The sequence below is a fragment of the Stegodyphus dumicola genome, chromosome 2, assembly GCF_044657685.1.
Source record: "Stegodyphus dumicola isolate Sdum_Otavi_A_Nest chromosome 2, ASM4465768v1".
In the NCBI taxonomy this organism is placed as follows: domain Eukaryota; kingdom Metazoa; phylum Arthropoda; class Arachnida; order Araneae; family Eresidae; genus Stegodyphus; species Stegodyphus dumicola.
This window is the reverse complement of record NC_140769.1, coordinates 235,796,427-235,818,878: the sequence shown is the minus strand read 5'-3', so window position 1 is coordinate 235,818,878 and position 22,452 is coordinate 235,796,427. Positions and strand designations below refer to the sequence as shown.

The following is a 22,452-nucleotide window of genomic DNA, read 5'->3' as shown; positions in this document are numbered from 1 at the left end:
TTATACATAAATATATATTTTTAATAAAATATAAGTTAATTATGTGCAATTAAAAAAGTATTTATTTTTAATAAGTTTTTGGAACATAACTACCTTTTTATACTGCCTCTGGGTCTTATACAACATGGCATTTTCTAGGAACCTATCTACCGTGTTATACTAGGGTTACCTGTATTTTTAAAGGAAAGAAATCCATAATCCTTAGCCTTCAGTATTACCAAACACATAAAAAATGATCTTCCATTGATTTGCTTATAATTCTGGCAGCTGTAAACCAGTCAGTAAACTACGGTACTAATGAATTCCTCTCAACAATGTTATTCTTACTGCTGGAAATATTCCTTATAAATTCTTTAGAAAATAACAAACAGAGCCGCCAAAAGACTTTTAAATTTATATGACTTGCACCATTTTCATCACATATCTTGCAATAATTCTTCTCCTCCATCTTTCTCAATGTTTAACTTATAATATATTTCTTATATTACCTTTCATTATCTGACATCTATGACAGTGAACTTTCTAACATCTTTGTGTCAAAAATTCAGAAAACATCTAATTCAGTTCTCATAATAATATGTCATCCTCAAAGCAAAGAATTTAGGAGGGGGGGAAGAAAGAAAAAGAGAAAAGGAAAAAAAAAAAAAAGATTTTTTACCCGTTAATCAATTTACTCGCACAGAATGCAGCTGAAACTTTTATGCATCTTAAGCAATTTTACAGTTAATTCCATTTAGAACAAACAGAAAGGAAGAAAAGGAAAAATTTTAATTAACTAAAGAAAATTTTACTTTGAGATCTCATGGAAGATAAAATTGCATGAGTTTATATATGTCAGCACTGAAAATATGCAATACAGGACATATCCACATAGCAGGAAGTTCTATAAGTCAGGTAGAAATGGTCAAATGTAGGGAAGGTAAGATTTAGACTTTTTTATACTGATTATATCAAAAATTAAATATTCAATTTCTTTTTGTTTTGATTTTTTCCAATTGATAATCTTTATTAGATTTCATATACATATGAAATTTCTCTCTTAGTATTATTACTAACAATCAGCCATATAGTTTCGATGATTTATGGCAATTTTGCTGGAAAACAATTTAGCTTTCAATTTACAAAGCCAATGTTATTTTTCCAATTTATAATTCTAAAACATAAAAATTAGAGAAAATGAATTATATCAGAATTTTCCTTTAATAAATGTTATAATTCTTGCGATTTTTTATCAAATCAAAAGATTAAAAGGTTAATGTTAGGTTTTACATATTTTCCCCCCATAACTCGTGTAATGAAAGCCTGTACATACATGGCGAAGGTTGAAAATCTATTTAATACACGATAGCTCATTCCGGAATCTGTATTTGAAACTCCTATGCGAAACTATATATCAAGTTTCATAAATTAAAGCAAAACTACACTTACCATCATCTACGCATTCAAATTTTAAATGTCTGGTACAATGACACGCATACATGAAATATAAAGCGTTTCAGTATTAATGCGAATTCCCAGTTCTTAAAATAATATTACTGATTAATAAATCTTATCTACATGGTTGAAAGGTACGAGTATTGTGGTAGCATGTTCGGGGAGGATTCAAAACTATTTTCTCTGTCTTAAGCAAACACATATTTCTTAGTAAATATGAATTATATATTATCAGTAAGGTATATGATATTTACTGCATTATATTAAGAGCAAGAGCCACTATATACCGACCTAAACACCAAAAGAAACAACGTTTTCAAATTTTATTTCAGCAAGGCCAACTTAAGTCTTTCTGCCCGCAAATAAAAGACTAAACTTTTCTCAGGCCGTGCATGCAAAACCTTTTTTTAGGGCGAAACGGTTTCATGGATTTGAACATCTATTTAATCCGTTATCTAATTTTGAGTTTTCATAACAATATTTAACTTTGAGTTATATACCTTGAAGAAACGTTTTTCTTGCATTTTCTGGATGTTACAAATATATTAATAAAGCAGTAATTATTGTTAAATTATGAGGAATCATGTAGCATTGCTGGCATAACGTATAAGATTGGAGAGCGCTGAATATATTTTTTTCGCGCTTTGTTTAGCAAAGACCGAATATTTGTATGGTTAAAGAGGTAGCAAAGTGAGGTTTGAGGAGAGTAAGAATTTAATGTTACTTCTTCCCATTCTTAAACCTCATTTTCCTACTCAACGACTTCATATAACAGGTAGACGGCTCACCCACAGAGAATTCGTCTGCTAGGGTGTCTCCAACATATACCACGTGAATAATGCTCTTGACGCTCTTGGGGAGTGATAGCTTAGGCTGTTCATCGCTAGTTTGGCCCGCTTTTGATATGGCAGGTAGTGCTTTTTATTTCCGTCTGCTAGCAGTCAGCAGACAACGGCCTCGAATTAGGTTGTTCGATTTTTTACAATTATATTTGGATATAACTTAAACCCCTATTTTCCTGAATATTTTATCTATATTTTTAATAATCGCTTTAAATTATTTGCACCATTGTTTAAGATGTTTAGGTTAAATAATTTTAGGAAGAAAATCTAAAATAAATAATAAAAAATTGAGATGGAAACTTTAATTTTGAATAACGTTAAAAAATTAATTGCACTACTGTTATAATATTTGAGAAGGTAAAAAAAATCTCGTTTAATTTTAATGCATTGCATCCTAAAGAGAAAAAGAAAATCACATTGTATTATATGTATTTATGCCATTGATTGCCTCTCTTTTCTTGAGATTATATTACTGGAACAAAATAATGCACTCTCTTTTCTTGAGATTATATTACTGGGACAAAATAATGCAATCTTAATTACTGATTTCCACACTCATGTGTATGTCATGGCGGGGATCAATACATCTTATTAACTATAACAAATATTTTATATTGAATATGCATCCAACGGTAACAAACTTCAACTCAGTATTTATTATTAGGATCAAAACGATATTACAGTTAAAAATTCTCTCACTCTCCTTTTTTTTTTTTTTTTTTTTTTTAATACTATTTAAAATATGGTAAGTTTTTCACATCACATTTTTTCAATTACAATAAATTTCTAACAGCATCGTAGATGAGACAGAAATAGGTTTAATCCTAGTATCCGGTGCACACGGGATTTGGCTACTTTTGGAGACTTTATGATGAGCAGTAAAAACCGGACATTGCGATGAGTAGTTAACGGGTCATTCAAAGAAAATATATAGTTAAACTTAGTATATACTATGTATATAGTATATATGCTATGTTATATACACACATAGTATATAGTGTATAGTATATATATATATAGACGTTCTTTGGATCATTTTTGGTGTTGATGATAATTTTCAAAGTCGCGCCAAGGCTGCACCGTGTACTAGGATTTTACCCAGAATTATAATCCAGATTATTTTTATTTTAATTGATTTTATAGAAAATAATGATAAAGCATTGAGCTTTATAAAAGTAATCTGATTTTTAAAATAATGCTGTTTAAATCTTTATGTTCAATGTTGCATGAATCAAGATCTTCAGCTTTTTTTTTAACAAAGTAAACATATCGCACAATCTTTTCTCAATAATTTAATGCAAATAATAGCATTTTTCTTTTTTTATCGCAGGCAGTAATTGTTTATGAAATCAAAACGCGTACGACTTGGCGAAAAAAGGTTAACGCCAATTGGCGCAGCTTTCTATTTCAACGGAATACACGGAAAAAACATATAAAATTCAATTATTTGTAAAGGGAGATTCCAGTAAATAGTGTCACAGTATTTAATACATTTTGATGCTAATAATACATGCTGAAAATGTCATATACGGCGGCAGTTTTCTTATACAATATGGCTGAAACTTTCCAACCAATTTAACAGAGATAGTAAAATGACAAAAATACTGAAAATAAAATAATAAATCATGCAGTTTTAACTTACCTATGAAAAGTTACAAGTCCTCCTTTCACTAAACTTTCTTTACATCCGTAGGCGCTGCAGCGAATAACCATTTTTTCTTAAATTTTATGTGACCAAGCAGAGCAGCAGTCTTTCGTCCCATAGAAAGCAATGTAAAGTATTTCCGGACTTTCGGAATTCGCGCAGCAGTCACGTGACACTAATGTTGGAACCGGTTGAAGGTTGCAATACGCTCTCTACCAGTATACTATCTCGTTGTTCCTACTACAGAGAGGAAAAATAAGTTACTTCTTACCTCAGTCGCTTTAAAAGACTAATTCTCATTATTAAAGAACTTAACAGAAAATGAACAAAGAAACTGCAATGAAATTATTCTGCAATAAATTATGCCCAATAAAATTATTCTTCTATTTATAAGTTCAAATTAAAGCAAGTTAAACCTCGTACAGACTAGTTTTTAACTGCGTCGGTAAACTAAAATTTCGTTTGTTAAAAAAATTTTTCATTACTAATATAATAGTGTAAGAGATCAAAAAGTATTTTTTTTTCTTTTGCAGTTTTAAAGTGTAGTTATTTCTATGCTAAAACCTAGCTAATGGAACTATTTTTGATTCTAAATCCTTTCAGCAATAAGTTTTGCTCTAAAATCTTGGATGAATTTAATAGAATACTTTTATAACTTGATTTAGTAAGTGTAGGGTTCAGGCATGCCTTAATATCCCGAATTGCGCCATATTCTCAAGCAACTTAATGCTACATTATTTCAGATTAGTGCCGCAGAGACGGGTAAGTGGTTAGTGACTGATTGCCGTACAGAAGAGCCCAAGTTCGAATGCCAGATAAGGCACGGATGTAAATTGTCTGTACCCTCATAGGAGGCAACGATGGCCCATCTTGTTACCCTCATAATAAAGTGACCACCACTTCCGGGCTTAGTAATGTTCTTTGCCTCTAACGGCTAGTGCCAGCCATTGGAAATTAAAAACAAAAAATGATTAGCCTGATTTAAGATCTGTGGCAAAGCACTCGAGGCAATCTAACAAGGGAAAGTAATGTCTTTACTAACGAATTTGCTTTTTTAAGAGAGATTGGCTCTTTTATACGCCAATCAATAAAAAATGGGAAAAACATGAAAAATCTCACGCAGCCTGTTCGTTCCCCAGGATCTGAATCCTGTCGAACTACTAGAGTTTAGCGGTTTCATTCTCTGCAGCCTGAAGGATTATTTACTTAAAGCATAGTACATCATGCCCATCATGCCCATCTGCTCATAGGATATAGGTCTTCGTGAAAGATTTTCTGAGCAAATCTGTAACGTAAATAGTATTTGGGTTCAAAGACATTAGCAAAATATCTATAATAGTGTTTACAAAATATATTATGTAGCAATTAGAATTTAATCTTAAACACACTTTCAATATGAAACTCAAAACGGCTGAAAACACGTGCCTATAATTTGTAAGAAAGTGCTCTGATCACTGTGAAACAACAACAAAAATTTGAAAATATTATTACTTACAGCCAACATATACAAGATAAAAATAAGTGTAAGCATAACAATTAAATTTTCATATGCAGAATAGTAATCCATAGGGTAAGATTTCGATTCTTGATTAAGTACTGAAGATATCCGAGAAACAACATCCTCAGATCTTCATATATCCCGGGACATTACGACTTGAACAGGACATCCTTCAGACGTTGATTTACGAAGTCCTCGGGATATCTTAAAATCAACATCCTGAGGAGATCTTCTTATATCCCGGAATAATGAGACTTGAATAGGATATCCTCAGGATGTTGATTTAAGAAGTCCTCAGGATATCTGAGAATCAACATCCTCAGGATATCCTAACTGTTTCCCGGGACAGTGCGACTTAAATAGGATATCCTGAGGATGTCTTGTGTTATGGGGGTAGTGACCTGAGAATATTTAGTTTCTATGGGCTTTCTAATTGCATTTTTGTCATTATTCGATTGAAGATAGCATTGTTTTTGTTAGGTTTAGGGAACTTGGAACAACCCCTGAAATTGGCGGTATGTCCCTCTTCCAAACAGTTGCAGCACTTATGCATTCAGAAGTCTTACGATCGCCAGCGCACTTGACGCAACGCGGTCTGAGTTTGCAAGTATCCGAATTGTGATGGAAGTGCTGGCAGTTATAACACTGCACAACACTTCCATTCACTTTATATTCGACAAATTCTACACAGAAAAGGTAACAGATATTTCATTCCATAAATTTTTTCTACCCCTGGAACATTTTCTGGTTGGATTTGAAATAGTGGCATGGGCTCCTTAGTCTTTAGTCTGTGCATTTGGATTATCTTCATTACTTTAAATCCTAAATTAAATAGTAGTTCATCGCAAATGTCATCAATGGGACAATCTATCGGAAGACCTCTTACGACTACCTTTACTGGTCGTTCATAATTCTTTGTAATGAGGCAGTGATCCACTTTTAGTTGGTCTAAATAATTAGTGATACCTCTGTGATCATCTTCAGTTTTAGTGAAGATTTTCAGGAATTCTCCCTAAACCTTACTCGCGAAGTTTAATTCAGTTTCCTGTCTAATTGTTTTTTCAGAAATTCTGAGTACTTGATATCAAGCTTAGCCATTATGGGCTTAATTTTTGGACCCCCGACAACATCAATAATTTCTGTTTCCTTAACATTTTCGTTATTATCTGCAAAATGTTTGGGTAAATTGTTGAATTTATTGCTTAGAGGGATTTCAACGTTACTTTTGATTAACTTAGATTGGTCGGGCATTTTTTTGGGCGAAGTGAAGCCATCAGCATCTAAATGTTGTATTATGGGGCATTTACATGATTTTTTGGACGGCCGTTTAGGCATAGGGGTTTTGGAAGTCACAGTATTTACATCACTATCAGAAATTGGTGGGTTGGGAATACATTTTTCATTCGTAATAATACAATCATCATCCATAACCTTAGTATCATTAGAATTAGCATTATTAATGGCGTTTCCATCAGTCGAAGATACATTATTAGGCATAGCACGCAAAATACTATTATCAATTTTAACATAATCAGGTTGTACTTCACCGAATGCTTTGCACTTACCTTCGGATAATATGAGTAATCCTTCACAGATTGCCCTTTCCCTTTTGTAATGGTCCATGCTAGCAGGCATTAAGCCCGGTTTGAAAACAGCGAACACACCATCCAGGGTTTGATTTTCAGTACGGATTGTGGACACATAATTCAGAAGTTTTAAATATTCCTTATGATTAATCGTATCTTTTAGCAATATTTCATTCCAGTCCTTATCTAATTTTTTTCGCGAATTTCACAATTTCGTCGGGCAGTCCCGCCACTAGGTGACGAGCAACCGCTCATCATCCGAGGTTAATGGAGGAAATTACTTTCTCGCCATTTCAAATAATCGAAAATGATCTAAGGGAAGCACTTATAAGCTCACCACAACTGAAGAAAACACTATCAAAAGCGGAATCATAAACGAAATAATCCAGATGTAATCAAATTTTCCAAGAGCAAGCTCGCGTGATAAGATTTCCAAGAAGTCTTTCGTACAACGCCTTAGGGGAAAAGGCCGCGTACCCAAAACCTGTTTGATTATATCCCCATTGGAGAGCGGTTTACCATGTTTTGACAGGCATAGTGAAATTTGAAAGCTGGTCGTTGTTAGATGGTTTGTTTTAGAAAGATAACGGCAAAAACCAACTTTCTGGTGATTATAATTGCTCAATTTTCCTTCAATAAACACCTTCCATTCAGCTTCATCAAGTTCGGCGACAATCTTGTGGTTGGTGTTAAAGCGCCGTCTGACACTAGATGTGCGACACACAACACTTTCCCCGCACAGAATGCATAAGGCTTTCCTATTGTGCTAAATGATTCTGTCGAGGTCTCTTGAAATGATCTTCCACTATCAATGTTTAATTTTGCCTTTTTTGCTGGATGTTAGGGTTCAAGACCTGGAGTATAGAAAAGTACAAAAATTTAAGAGAAGCATTATTATAAATCGATCATATACTAAAAAGTGGTAACATTATTAGCCAATAGCAAGGATTTAGATTTTCACGAATCAACAATCTATGGCTGCAGATTCAAATATGAACAGGGGACAGCAGTAACTGTTAATCCGAACATCTCTTTGCTAAACATTAGATTTTATATGCTCCTTTTTGGCTTTATTGGGATTATTTTGCCTGAGCGCATGTGAATAAGATTGGTTACCTAAGTTTTCGTATTTTGCTATATTATCAAATTGTAGTTTTTACATTATATTTGTACATTCCGTTTATGATATTAAAATTGAATTATTCATAAGTTACCTCAAAATGCTTAGATCTGAAAACTACAATCTTTCTAACAAGGAAAGTATTAAAACTCACCTGCAGTCTGCAATAAATTTGAATTCGTTTAGAAAACATTAGCTGCTTCAACTTTGGCGTATTCTTTGCCATGTAACAAGAAATATGATTGGCCCAAACAATTGAAACGTTATAAATTGGGTCAATAAATATGTATATCATTTCTATGGCGATATATGAAAATCTTATATCTAGGCTTAGGCTCTAAGACTGGTTATCTATCCTTCAAACCTTACGGTATATGCAGGGTTTATTGAAACATTTTATTGAAATTAAATTCAACCACCATACTGTACTCGCTACTGGCCTAAAGATCCATTAACCGCGCCAACAAATATCTTTTTATTAATCAAAAATCAAAAAATACAAATCATTGATTTTACATTTATACAAAAATTTACAAATTTTACATAAACAGAATATATCCTATTTAGGATCACAAAACTTTAACCAATCAATTATACAACTTGTATTTCATAAGATAATTGGATCATAGTCTTAGTTAACAAAAACTATTTTATAAAAGAAACAGAGAGACTATAAACATTCTTTTCTTACAAGTCCAATAATATCGAAAAATCATATTGATAACTTACTACAAATTTAACAAAAATACAAATCTTTTGCTTATTTTCTTTTTATTAGAACCATTAAACATAATCGGTTCTTCTAATCAATAAAGCATATTGTCTTTTTAGACATTCAGAATTTTTATCTAGACTAGAATGTCTAGAATCTAACCCAAGTTTATATTTTTTATTTGCTTCTATACAGTTTATACATTCTGGATCTTCCTTACAATCCCAATGATTGTGTCCTTTTCGAGCACATCTAGCACAAATCTGATTTTTTATACTTTTTTATGAAAGTGATCAAATTCTTAATACTTAAAGCACCTAAGAACATTCAAATACTCTTTAATTGATATTCGGAACTAATTCAAATTAATTTTCCTGTGATTTATTACAGATTTAAATTTAGCAGGCTGAAGTTCAGCCACCCAGTGCAACTTATTATTTTTTGCTTTAATTGAAAACAAAAGTTCAAAGCCTCCATTATCAAAAATGTGATTTTGTCTAATCACTGATTCTTGGATCTCTTCCTTCTTTAATTCAGCTTCTATATTAAATAATATTATCTTTGAATATTTCTTTTTTGGAGCCTTTATTTCAACATCTTCTTTCAACAATATATTTGATCTTATTTCATCCTCTAAAATATCAACTTTTTCTTTATTTACACATTCTATACAGCTCCTCCGTTGTTAATTTTTCTAACATTTCTTATTTCAATCTTTAATTGAACCGGGTCTATTGCTTCAACCGCATTTATTTTCACTTCTTCTGATGAACCCCCTTTCACCTTGGGATATAACAACGCCACGTGTTCTTCTTTGTTCTTAAATTTATCCTTGAGTCAATTTCTTTTCAACTCTTTGTTCTTGAACAATTTCAGCAAAGGACTTTTCTAATAAAGGTTGTGGTTTCTTTATCACCTCTAATTTTCCTTTCAGATTCTCTATTTCCAATGCTTGTGAAACAATGTAACCAAATATCACTTCTTGTGCTTTAAAAATCCTCTTATGAAGAGGTATTGTAACTCTTCTAGGCATCTTCTAGACACGTTTCTAGTTCACTATTAAGTGAGCGAGCCTCCTCAATAAGTTCCGATTGAACAACAGTGTCTGTCTGCACATTTTCATCCCTTTTTGAACAACTTTAAGTGGAGTTTGGATTAGACCTCCTTTCTTGGGAGGAGGAACCCCAGACCACGACAAGGTCCCAAACTCCTGGGAAGTTTTCTTCAATTAACTTTTAAAATTTGCAAGTATAAAAATACTTTCAATCAATATCGCTTCCAATCACTTTATCAGAGCTAATAACTTCCTCTGGGGGAGATAAGTAAGTAAGTGAACAAACAGAAACACTTATTTAAATTACATAGTACCATTTTGTTGTGATTATTGATTAAGGAAATGATATTTTATTCACGTGCCGCTGATGAGGCTCTGCGTGCCGACTGTGGCACCATCATTCCGGGCTGGGACAGCGTTCGGAGCTAGACGTTTTATCTTTTCGCTCTCCGTGTCCTTGACGTTGCTATCACACCGCCGCTGAACCGAGTTCATCGACCTCGACTCACGGGCCTAGTGTTGCTTCTTCTTTCGCTTTCGCCTCGCAGAAGCGTCGCCTTGCCTCCACTGCTGCATTCTTTTTTGCTGGATAAAACAGGTCGTATTTTATTCTTTCTTCTGATTCTCTTTATACACCGTACTGATAAGGGTACCTTCGGGTACGGCCTCTAGTTAGGCCATTTTATTCCAACCTTTTTGCTTCACATGATCAAGCAATATGACACAACAAACACAAATTTAACTAATAATAACACAAACATGGAAAATTCACCTCCAAACTCATAAAATCCTCCCACGAGGCATCTCAATGATGAACCCAACGTTATCCAAATATTAAGTCACAAATTGTTTTATCTAATGACGTCAAAACTACCAGATCCTTGGTGGGAGATATCCAAGATATCCGTAAAGACCTAAATGAGATTATGTACGCTAATGATAAAAAAGAACTAAACTTTCTGCTTGTAAAAGCAATTAATCAACTACGTATGCATGAAAACGAGATGGAAATTTAAAAAAACGAATTACAAGGCTCTAACGATAAACTCGCTAAACAGTTTAAAGAGATTAAAAACTTCTGCGACACACTTCAATCCACCAGTGGCTTCAAAGAAGAAATTTGGACTGCGCCATAGACAAACGGATTCTGATTCCGATGAGGAGTCTTTCCTCAAAACCAGCAATCGATATAAACAATTCGAGAACCAAATAGATGACATGCATTTGGACAACGAAGATGAATCAGCCACTCAGCTCACTACCACCCCAAAAGATCAACCAAACAAGAGTGACACCATTACCGCAAATAGAAATCGAAACTCCAACCCCAAAACGAACAGAATTGATAAAGTACCTATTATAGTCGTAGATGACGTCCCAAAAGCGGATAAATTCCTAAAAAACTTAAACAAGCAAACCTAAGGTAAACCTGAGGTAACTGGCACCTTAAAAGGACGGCGCCTCGAAGTACAGCCTGCAGAATCTGACTCACAGCGATTCATTCGTAAAATAGTAGAAAAAACAAAGCCCACTCCTACTTATTGCCCGAAGAGAAGGTTTTAAATGTTATAATAAGACGCTTACCCATCACCACAGATCCACAAACCATCACTCAAGAATTACTCGACAAAGAATTCAAGGTTAACTTTATTGCATTATTAAGAAACAGAAGAGAAAACAGCCCAATGCCGATATTCTTAGTACATATACCAAAATCAGAAGAAAATAAGGAAGTGTTCAAAATCAAGCGCATAGGTTATATGAAGGTATCAATAGAAACTTTACGCAAGAAACCCGGCCCTCCGCAATCTTATAGATGCCAGGGATTTTTTCACAGTTCTTTGCTCTGCACCAGAGACTGGATATGCGTCCGTTGCGGAAGCAGTCATAAACCTATAGAATGCACCCATAGCCGCGACCAGCCAGCCATATAATTGCAAAGGTCCTCACGCAGCCAACTTCTCAAATTATCCAGCCGGACCAAAAAACAAACAAACTCAATTCCAACCCAGCCTTACACTAGCAATCAATCCCTGGACTAACAAAAGGCAAGACTTTCCTCCGATAACATCAAACAATAGTAATGAAAATCTCATTCAAATCGCCATTCAAAAGGAAAATCCAACAAAAGAAACTACCAGCACCGCAGAATCCTCCCTGTCAGACCTCCGACTTCTATTTGCTAAATACAAACTGGACAATAGTGATGCAAAGACTTAAAAACATTAAAACCAAGAAATTACCTCTTGAAAAAATAATCGCAGCAGTCGAAATCACAGAAAAAAATAGGAAATCATCTTTAAGAATTCCAATAAATTCAACAACAGGTGCAACATAAAAATCTTGTCTTGGAACGCAAATGGTCTTTACCATAAAAAAGATGAATTATCAACCTCATTATTGAAATTGAACCTGACATAATACTTATACAAGAGACTCACCTTAGACCAGGACTCAAAGTACTATATGCTAATTATAACACCTACCGTACGGATCGGGAGACAGGAAGAGGCGGTGGCATTATCACATTTGTTAAAAGGAGCATAAAACACTCTCAGACTCCAAATCCCAGCACCACTTTCGAAAGTAATACAATGGACAAAAAATTTAAAATTTCTAATATATACATCCCACCAAATAACAATATTCCTCTCAAATAACATTACTAATAGATGCAATATTTCTGTAATCCCAGCCCTCTCTTCTGACCACAATCCCATTGTATTTGAAATCCCCATTAATAAATACCCCCCTCACTGGGTAGAAGTATAGGAGTTACAAATTGGATCAAATACTCTGAAATTCTGAATAACTCCATACATGGAAACCCACGCATCAACAACAAAGAAGAATTAGAACAAGAAGTCTCAAATTTTACCAACTGCATCAATTCTGCATTAAGGGAAGCTACCAATACTTTTTTACGTGAACAAACCTTTCCTCCCGCTGCCTATCGATATAAGAAATAGTATTAAAGAGAAAAACCGGCTCCGTAAAAGATGGCAAACGACCAGGGATCCATAACTCAAATGGGAATTAAACTCAATGCGAAAAGAAATCAACAGAAGAATCAAGAACTTCGAAAATCAAAAATGGACCAATTTCCTTACCTAGAGAGAGGATATAGAGGATAATTCCCTATTTCCCGTAAATTCAAGAAACCTTATAAACCTATTCCATTTATCCATGGACCTAGTGGAATTTCATATACAGAAGAAGATAAAGCTAAATCTTTTGCGGACTATATGGAAGATACATTCGCTCTTAATCCCACTCCGTACGACAATAACCATATTCGACGGGTCAGCTTGGTGGTCAAGACCCCTGCCTCGTGGAACTTCACTTTCTTGACAAACCCAACAATCGTTACCAAAACCATCAGCTCCTTAAAGACGAAGAAATCCCCAGGGCATCTCGACCAAAGCACTCATCAACGCTCTCATCTGCCTAACTAAGATCATCAATAACATTACCCAATTATTATAACATTACCCTCGTTTCTTAGCCTATGGAAACAAGCTATAATAATAGTTTTTGCTAAACCGCAGCAAAATCCCACCTTTCCTCAGAACTATCGCCCTATCAGTTTACTAAGCCATCTTTCTAAAGTTACTGAGAAAATTCTACTTTTCCACATCCAAAGAATTCACCCTTCCATGAATTTTCTCCCAGAAGAACAATTCGGTTTTCGCTATCCTCATGGCACTTGCCACCAACTTCTAAGAGTTATCAACATTATCACTGAAGGCTACAACTGCAAGCTTCCGACCGATGCCGTATTCGTCGATATCGCGAAAGCTTTTGACAGGGTATGGCATCGCGGCCTCATTTACAAATTAATTGCTCTCAATTTTCCAAATCATTTTATTCGCTTAATTGCCTCTTTTTTCAGCAACAGAACATTCAGAATCAAAATTGGCACTACTTACTCAACCACCAGAGTAATCAAAGCTGGTGTCCCACAGGGTTCGGCACTTTCGCCGTAACTTTTTAATATATCAAGACATCCCTAAAGACCCTTCTGTTCATCTAGCACTCTTTGTCGATGACACCGTTATACTTACTAAAGCCTGCACAGCAGTCGCCGTAAGAAAACCCTTTGGAGGATTAAAATTAACACTGATAAAACCAAGGCAATAATTTTCCGTCAGGGAAACATAAACTATTACACTCCACCCCTGAAATATTTGACGAAGAAGTAGTCACCCTGGATCAAAAACTTACCTTAAGAACCCACTTCCGCTCCGTAGCACAAAAATTTAAAATCACCTCAGCTACTATGCGACCTCGTCTTGGTAGAAGAAGCAACTTATCTACTACAAACAAATTAATTTTATATCGCTCCATACTTCGTCCAGCCCTTCTTTATGCAGCTCCGATCTGGGGACATGCGGCTAAAACCAATATTAAACAATTACACAAGTACTGCAAAATAAAATTTTACGAGAAATTATCAATGCTCCTTGGTATATTCCAAACACTTACATTCACAGAGACCTTCAAATCGAACCTATTCAAGAGTATATTAAACGATTAGCGGTCAACTTCTTTCATTCAGTTCAAACCCACAGTAATAGCTTTATTAGTACTCTCAGACACTCCCTGCATTGCGGTGAAAAACACCGGTACCCATGTGACATCCTACCCACTTGAGATTTACAATCTTAATTGATTCATTCACGCTAAATTGACTCTGTGGTTTTTCTCCCACTGCTACAGACCTCCCCATTTGCCGCTGCTAGCGTGGACCTGATTCTCTTCCCCCCTCTCCCACACTATTCTTCCTTCTTTTCCGTCCAGATTGCATACCAGAAGCCAAGTAAAAAGATGTTACGACATCTTGACACACGAGAAAAAATACGATCTATGTGACTGTGGCACGCGTGCCATAGGTTCGCTATTGCTGGATTAGATACACAAAGTAGACACGGGAGGCTAAAACTCGCCGGGAACTGAAGAAATTCAACCAATCAGAGAGAACCGTTGAGCAAGGAACTTTTGGCATCATTTTTCGATCGCCAAACGCAATTTTTGTGCAAAACTGATGTACAAGAAAGCACTTATTAATTTTATGGTAACTTGTTCCTACTTCTTGAGTAGAAGTAGTTCATTTGTTTTGGTTATTTTGTGGTACGCTGATATAATTTAATATTTAATTTATTGTAGAGGCGATAAGTGAAGTATGTAAATCTAAATTTCGAAAACAAATACAACTTTATATTCTACTCTATTTGATATCTCAATACCGAATAACTCTTTGACACACTTTTAAGTAAAGTGTAAAAATAATAATTAGTAAAAATTACTGTATTGTGAAATTTTTTGGCTGTTTATGTATATGAAAATACTTGGTAATGTCTAGGTCTTTATTATTTCACGTACTGTAAGCGACGTAAAATTTAATAAAGAAAAATATTTTAAGAGTGTGTCTCTTTTTATTTAAACTACTTTTAAAACTTTTAGATATCTCTCTTTTATGTATTTTTCCGTACGTAAAACTATACTAACAAAAGCTCCTAATGAAATATAGAAAATACAATGATTGTTCAGAGAATCAATAGATTAAAATGCTGATGTCTGATAACTCATAACATAACCCAGGTAACCCAGCAACTCCCAAAATAAAAAATAATTGAGAAATTAACATGAAACTATTTTATGCATTATTCTCCACCTAAATAATTCTATTTCATTTCATTGGGTTATGTAAAAATAAAGATGTAATTTTTTTTAAAGTCTTGCAACATTAGCACAATCAAATAATTTTTATTCATGGCGAATCTGTGAAGTATTTTACACTCTATATTACACTGTATGTGTTGCTATGTACATTATTTTCTTTTATTGTCAAGACTTTTCTGGATAATATGCCGTAATTCATCACCTTAACTAGTTTCCTGAGTTTGTAATTATATATTAGCAAATCACACAGTCTTTAATCTGCAATTTTAATTTCATTTTCTTACGATTTCAGATGTCATGTATTAATTCATTCCTAGCAGGAATTCTGTATAAGATAAGCAGGAATTCTGTATATGTCTTTAATTCCTAGCAGGAATTCTGTATATGTCTTTATTTCTCAGCAGGAATTCTGTATAAATTTTCTTGAAATACCATGCATTTTCTTTTTCTGTATAAAATAAAATATTCCAACAACAGCTACCTCCATTAGATGCCTCTTACTTGTATTTTGTAAGGAACAACAAATTCTATACTGTAGCCTACACATCTGCTGCCTGTGTTCCTTTAATTTGTTATAATTTCTGATTATGGAATTGTGGCGAGTTTTCATAATTCTGTATTTTTTCAGTAGAAATGTAAATATGAAAAACTAAATTTGTTGTTTTTTGGAGTCCTAAACCACAGCATGCATAAAAATATGTCAGTTGATAAGAGATTGTATAGTTTTTTTTTTTTTTTTTTTTTTTTTTTTTTTTTTTTTTTTTAGTTCTGTATCAATGGTAGTAAATGAGAATGTTCTCTTATTTGCTTAATTCATTATTGTAAAGCATGAAAGCATTATCTTCTTGAGGATAGAAGATTTTCATGAAGTATATTTAAAAGAATATGACTTTTATTAATGCGACACATGAGAAATATCCCATGCAGCTAGCCTGTCCACCAGCGTTCAAACTTCCAGTGCACCTTAGTCTTATCCACTCGACTGCTGATGAATACTAGTAATTATGGAAGATAGTAATAATTTTTCTCAGTGTGAAAATTTTGAGACCATTTTATAGAAGGTCTCTCACCTTAGTCTGCTTCAAAATCTTCGGATGAAGTTATCATTACATGATGTATCATCGTTTCTTCTTCATATCGAAACTGGTTTGGAAACTGTATTTTTTCATTTGCAATAATTGTTCCTAGTAGCAGACTATCTGTACAAAAAGGACTCTGTTTATAATTCTTATTCTCCAAGGAAATTTATTAAATTAACATCATTCAGTTTATTATACCATTGTTGTATAAGAGTCAAAAATGACTTTAAGACAAATGGTTGGTATCTGAGTATAAGTAAACATTTAATTACATAATTAACATTCATTTATTGCTTTACAATGGTTTTTAATGTATTAAGAAATTACTGATGAAATGTTAAGTTGATAAAAACAACTTATTTGTACATAGAAAACAAACAACTGAAATTTTCATCTTCAGGTTATATTTTGTGATTATGCATATGGTCCATGTGCAAAACATATTTTAAAATATCGTATTAAAAAGTAAAAATTTGCAGAGTTTAAGAATTTATAAAAAAATATTCATATTATGCAATATAATCTAATGTTTTGGGCAATATATAGCCTGTTTAGCTTCACCTCTGTTAATACCAATAGTTTCCATAATAACTATACCTTCCTTGACACTATTAGGAATTTCATTATGCAGTTTTCATGATAACCATCTCGATGAAAATTCCAGAATTATTTATATTTCATGTTTTACTGTAAAATTTAATGTTTGTTAAAGTATGGTTATAACATGCATTACATGTGTTTTTCCTGGAATAAATAACAAGCAAACAAAAAGAACATAGGGTTCGCAATTGCAAGACAAATTGAACTAAGGACTCGTGCAAACTTCATACATTTCATCACTGAAGAAATCATAATGGACTTTTTGTAATTCATTTAATGTTGCAAAAACCTCTTATTAATACTAAGAATAGGCTAAATAGATTTCACTTGTATCTTATATATATATCAAAGCTATATTTGAAGAAATTTTAGAAATTTCAAGACACTTTCAACTCAGAGTATAATTGCCAAGCAGGTTCATTTCCATTATAGAACTGATGGTAATGAAAAAGCTGATTTCCTCACACAGAAGAGAAGCTTACTAAGTGCAATATATTTCGCTTTCTAAAGCTTTTGATAATTTAATTTGCAGATTTTTCATGCAATCATTGCAAGTACGTAACTGAAGAACTTGGAATGCTGTTTGAACAAATCCACCTGTGATCCCAAGTTCTCAAAAACATAGTTGTCACAAAATTAAAAATTTTGACTGGTTATGAATTTAAAGGTTACAATAAACCGAAAAAAGCTTAGACTGATGCAGAGTTTGAATAATTCTTATCAATTTCGAAGGTTATCTGATATATCTTCTTTAAAAACCCAGGAATGAAAAACTTCTTGAATTTTTTATTTTCTTGAAGAGGGACCTATGTCAGTTAATTCTGAAAACTGACACAAGATTTTATGTTAAGCTGCTATTTTTGCCTTACTTTAATTTTACATGTTTTTCTCAGTTAAGAATGACATATTTTTATCTGCTCTTGAATGTCAGAAACATTAATTTTTCTATACCAGGGGTTGTATAAAAATAAAGTACTTTGGAAGTAGATTTAAGCAAAATAAGTATGTTTCACAGAAGATTCATAAGTATGTATTACATAAATATAAATTCTAATTGTGTTGGAAGTTAATAACTTTGAAATACCTACTTACAAATGTTTGATATGTGCATATTTGGTTATATGGTATGGTACCTATCCCTATACTCCTTGATAGAGTACTCTAGTTGATATCTACAAGTTGATATTTGTAATACTCTAGTTGATATCTAGCAATATCTACAAAACACATAACAATTTCACTGGCATGTTGGTTTCCACAGCCACAGTAATCTTGTTTGCAGATCAGGTATAATACTGGGTACAAATACTTTAATTTTCATTTACCATTTTATGGAGATCATCAGACCAGATAAGCTGAGCAAAATGTATCCAAAATCACATTTGTTAGGATATAAACTTAACTATCAGTGTTCAGCAATCTTACCTCTCTGATTAGCAGTTGCTCATCAGTGTCCCAGTGAATAAGAAACCTGAAAATGGCTAGTTTGTTTTACATTTCTTTTTTATCAAATTGCTTGATCCATTTCGCATACGCAATTTTAATATGGGTTACTTTCCATAGTTCTGCATGAAAGCATTCCTACTGGGCTTTCTTGCAATCAATAACCAAACACTTTTACTGTAATTGTCTGATATATATGCATATATAATGCAAAATAACTATAAAACACGTTTATAACTAAAATATATTTAATATAAACATATGAGAAATATTATTAACAATACATAACAACACCGAAGACATAGAAACAATTATTGTAGGTTATTGTCCTCATTATGTGAGGATCTTGCTACCAGCAAGTCTCTCTAATCGAAAGTTTTAAGAGAGCATTCTGCGTTCTTGCCTTGTCTAAAACAGTTTTCAGACTAAATTACTCACGCTCACTTAATTTTTCGGTTGTACCTCTAATTCGTTATAGTTGAAACGATATCAGAGTAGCAACAGGATCATTGGTCCGCTAGCCTCCCGGATATCGAGAAGCTTTGGTGACAGACACAATGCAGATCCCTAAAACCTCTTTGACACAGGCTGTGAAATTATGATTCCTGTAATGTTAAGTGGAGCTGTAAATGAACGAATTTTTGCTTCTGCAATGTCAGAGTCTGAGGTCTCACACCTCATAACAATTTTAACACTGCGACTTATGGAGGACCGTACATGTGAATTTTTTACCTTTGTGTGGTCCGATGCACCGGTAATGAAACATGGATTGACAACAGAAACAGCTTAAATTAATCGCCATAGTGTTTTATACCGTGAATGTTTTTCAGCTGGCCCAATCAGTTAACAAACAATGTTATTTGAGTGTTTTGCAGCGTTTACACAAAACAATTCGTCAAAAACGACTTCAACTATGACGAGATAACTCATGAATCTTGCACTAGCGTATATGATAATCCACCTACTAACAATGATCTTACTGCTCTTGTAACAATATTTTAGCTCAAAGATCACTAAATACAGCACCACAAGCTCCTTATTCAGCTGATGTAACAGCTTATCATTCTTTCCCTTGATTTCACAGTCACTTTGTTGTCACAAGTTTGAGTTTACAGATGCAGTTAAAGAAAATTCACTAAGAATCTTGAAAGGATTTCACAGTTAACAACATTAAAAGACATTTCGAAGATAGAAAAACGTTGTCATACGTACACTACTATGCAAGCGAATTATTGTGAAAGGGGTGCAACAGATTTACACCAATAAGTTGAAGTACCGTCTTTTTAGAAGAACATTTCCGATACATTTTGATCACAGCATTAATACCAGACTAGCTTTAGAAATTACTGATACAGTATTATTTTCCCTTATTATTTTAGTTAAACAAGGTTTCGGTTAATCTGCATTTTAGTTTAGTGCAATTCTAAAAATAGCGCATTACAAAGCAACAATAATAAACCATGCAAAATCATAGCATAATCATATTTTATAATTTTTATTATTTATTAAAATAAGAAAACAAACAAGACGTATTGTGGAAGCTCCTTTAAATCCTAAAAAAGACACATGAATAAAATCTGCATAAAAATAAATACTTTATTTCTTTAAATAAGAGTCTTAAATTTCGCTCATATTATTACTCCTAGTGATCCTCAAACGCACTAGAAGGTAATACAGTGTAAAGACTACAAATCCTGTGTAGGGTTTATAGTTATTTTAACTAACATTTATTTTAAGTTTAAACTATCTTTCCTGTCAATCCTTACTTTCCCCTGGAACTGCCAATGCCAGAATATGTAAATTTGAGTAGAACGCGCAAGCATTCAAATTATCAGCGGAAGTAGTATGATTTAAATAGAAGGAAACAAGTTCGGTGAGAGAGTTATTCTTACTTAGCGAGCGCGGAGGTAGTTAGAGAAAAAGAACCCCGCGTTGCGGCCTATGTGCTTGGCGGGAAGTAGTTGCAATTGTTCCAGTGAGCTTCAAGTCGGCTGAATTAGCAGCCGTATTGTAAAACGCGGTGAGTTAGTTATTTGAGAGAGCCTCGTAGTTAGAATATTGTCTTTAATTTCTTTTCAGGTTTTTATTTTTATTTTGACTGCCGAGTTGGCACCGTTTGTAAGCGTCAAGAGAACGCAATTGTAATTCAGTACGTTGAATAAAAAGGGACTTAAACCCTTTACAAGACTCTGTGGTTTATACAAGCTTTCACAGTCACCCTTGGTTGCGTGCAAGTTAGAGGCGCGCAACGCTATATTGGCGCCCGAACACGTATCGAACTGAAATGGCCGAAAATTGGATGGAAGCCGCTGGACAACACCAAGAAATGACAACGCAGTTAGAAGGATTTGGATACCTGGTCCAGACTTTGAGAGCATGAATCAAGCCAAACGTCTATTTCGACGGAAAAAATTCGGTGTCCGTATTTTTAGAAGGTATAGAAAACCACTTTCAGCTCTATCCTGTGCCCGAAAGACAAAAAGTTGCTATCGCCACATCAGCACTAAGAGGACAGGCCGCGCTATGGTGGAAAAATATAGGCAAATTTCTTCTAGGTGAATTTGGAAGCCCGACGTATACTTTTGAAAATTTCAAAAAATCGTTAGTAAAGGCCTTCCCCATAGTGAAAGATCGCGCACGGCTGGAAGCCGAGCTATATAGTTTCTATCAGCGGGATACAGCACAATTGACGGACTTTATTTTACGAAAAATCAAGCTAACGGATATGCTGTACGGCAAGAAACCCGATGCGGAGATAATTGAAATAATATTACCAAGATTGTTACCCGCTGTTCAAGACTACTTTGAAATTAGAAACCCAACCACATTGCAGGAACTTTTCGAATTGGCGGTGAAGTTTCAAAATCGCAGAATCGCGGAAAGAGCGAGAGGGGAAACATATTCTCAAAGTACCAGAAGGAAGGAGGAAACAAGAAATGGAAATCGCTCATATGGGGGAAAGAATTATCAAGCTAACGCATCGAAACTTGAAGGGCAAGGCCCAAAAAGAAAATTTGAAAATAAGCATCCGCGTACCCAGAAGACACAGATTGAAAGGAAAGCTTTAAACGACTAGAGGGGCCTGTGAAAGGGAGGGTCCAGACCCCGGAAGTTTTAGAAAAACCCTCAAATAGACATCTAAATACAGTCATCGTAAAAAACTCACAGCTACCAATTATACAAGTCCTGGTTGGCGACATACCAGTAGAAGCCCTCATCGATACAGGGGCAGAAGGCAATTTCATGAATGAAAAGTTCTTCAAAAAGAATTTTTATAGGATACGACTCTTTAAAATCAGAAATACGGAAATTATAGCGGCGCAAGGAAAAACATGTCACTGCATCGGAAAAATAGCACTAAACGTACAGGTAAAAGAGGAAAATCTCAAAGTATTAATTTTTGTGGTGAAACACCTCCAACACTCTCTTATTTTAGGTATGGACTTTTTAAGGGCCGCGAGGGCCAAATTAAATTTTCAAGATAGTTCCGTGGTGCTGGAGATGGACCAGAGGGTGGTGGAACCGGTGGAGACACCTGAATTGGACCTTAGCCATTTGAATGACCAGGAAAGTAAAGCAATATAGCAAGTGGTGAGTAATTTTTCTCATTTGTTTTCAGAAAAGCCGGGAAACTGTCAGATTGTAACTCACAAGATTCAATTAAATGCCGAAAAACCTTGTAGGACTAAACCTTACCGCTATGACAAACAAAAAGACGTAATCATCGAAGAATATATTCAGGAGATGTTAAAGAATA

The 22,452-nt window shown here is 34.1% G+C and overlaps 1 protein-coding gene across 6 annotated transcripts in view; it reads right to left on the bottom strand.

Annotated features, from left to right (window-relative positions):
* LOC118202950 (uncharacterized) overlaps window positions 1–22,452 on the bottom strand; it is an 81,925-nt gene that overhangs the window by 8,196 nt on the left and 51,277 nt on the right. For 2 of the 6 annotated variants that reach the window (XM_085811907.1, XM_085811908.1), the window contains exon 2: window positions 3,919–4,161. The gene's annotated coding sequence lies outside the window, so the exon portion shown is untranslated. The other 4 variants (XM_035375166.2, XM_035375169.2, XM_035375167.2 and 1 more) reach the window with 3 other exon arrangements.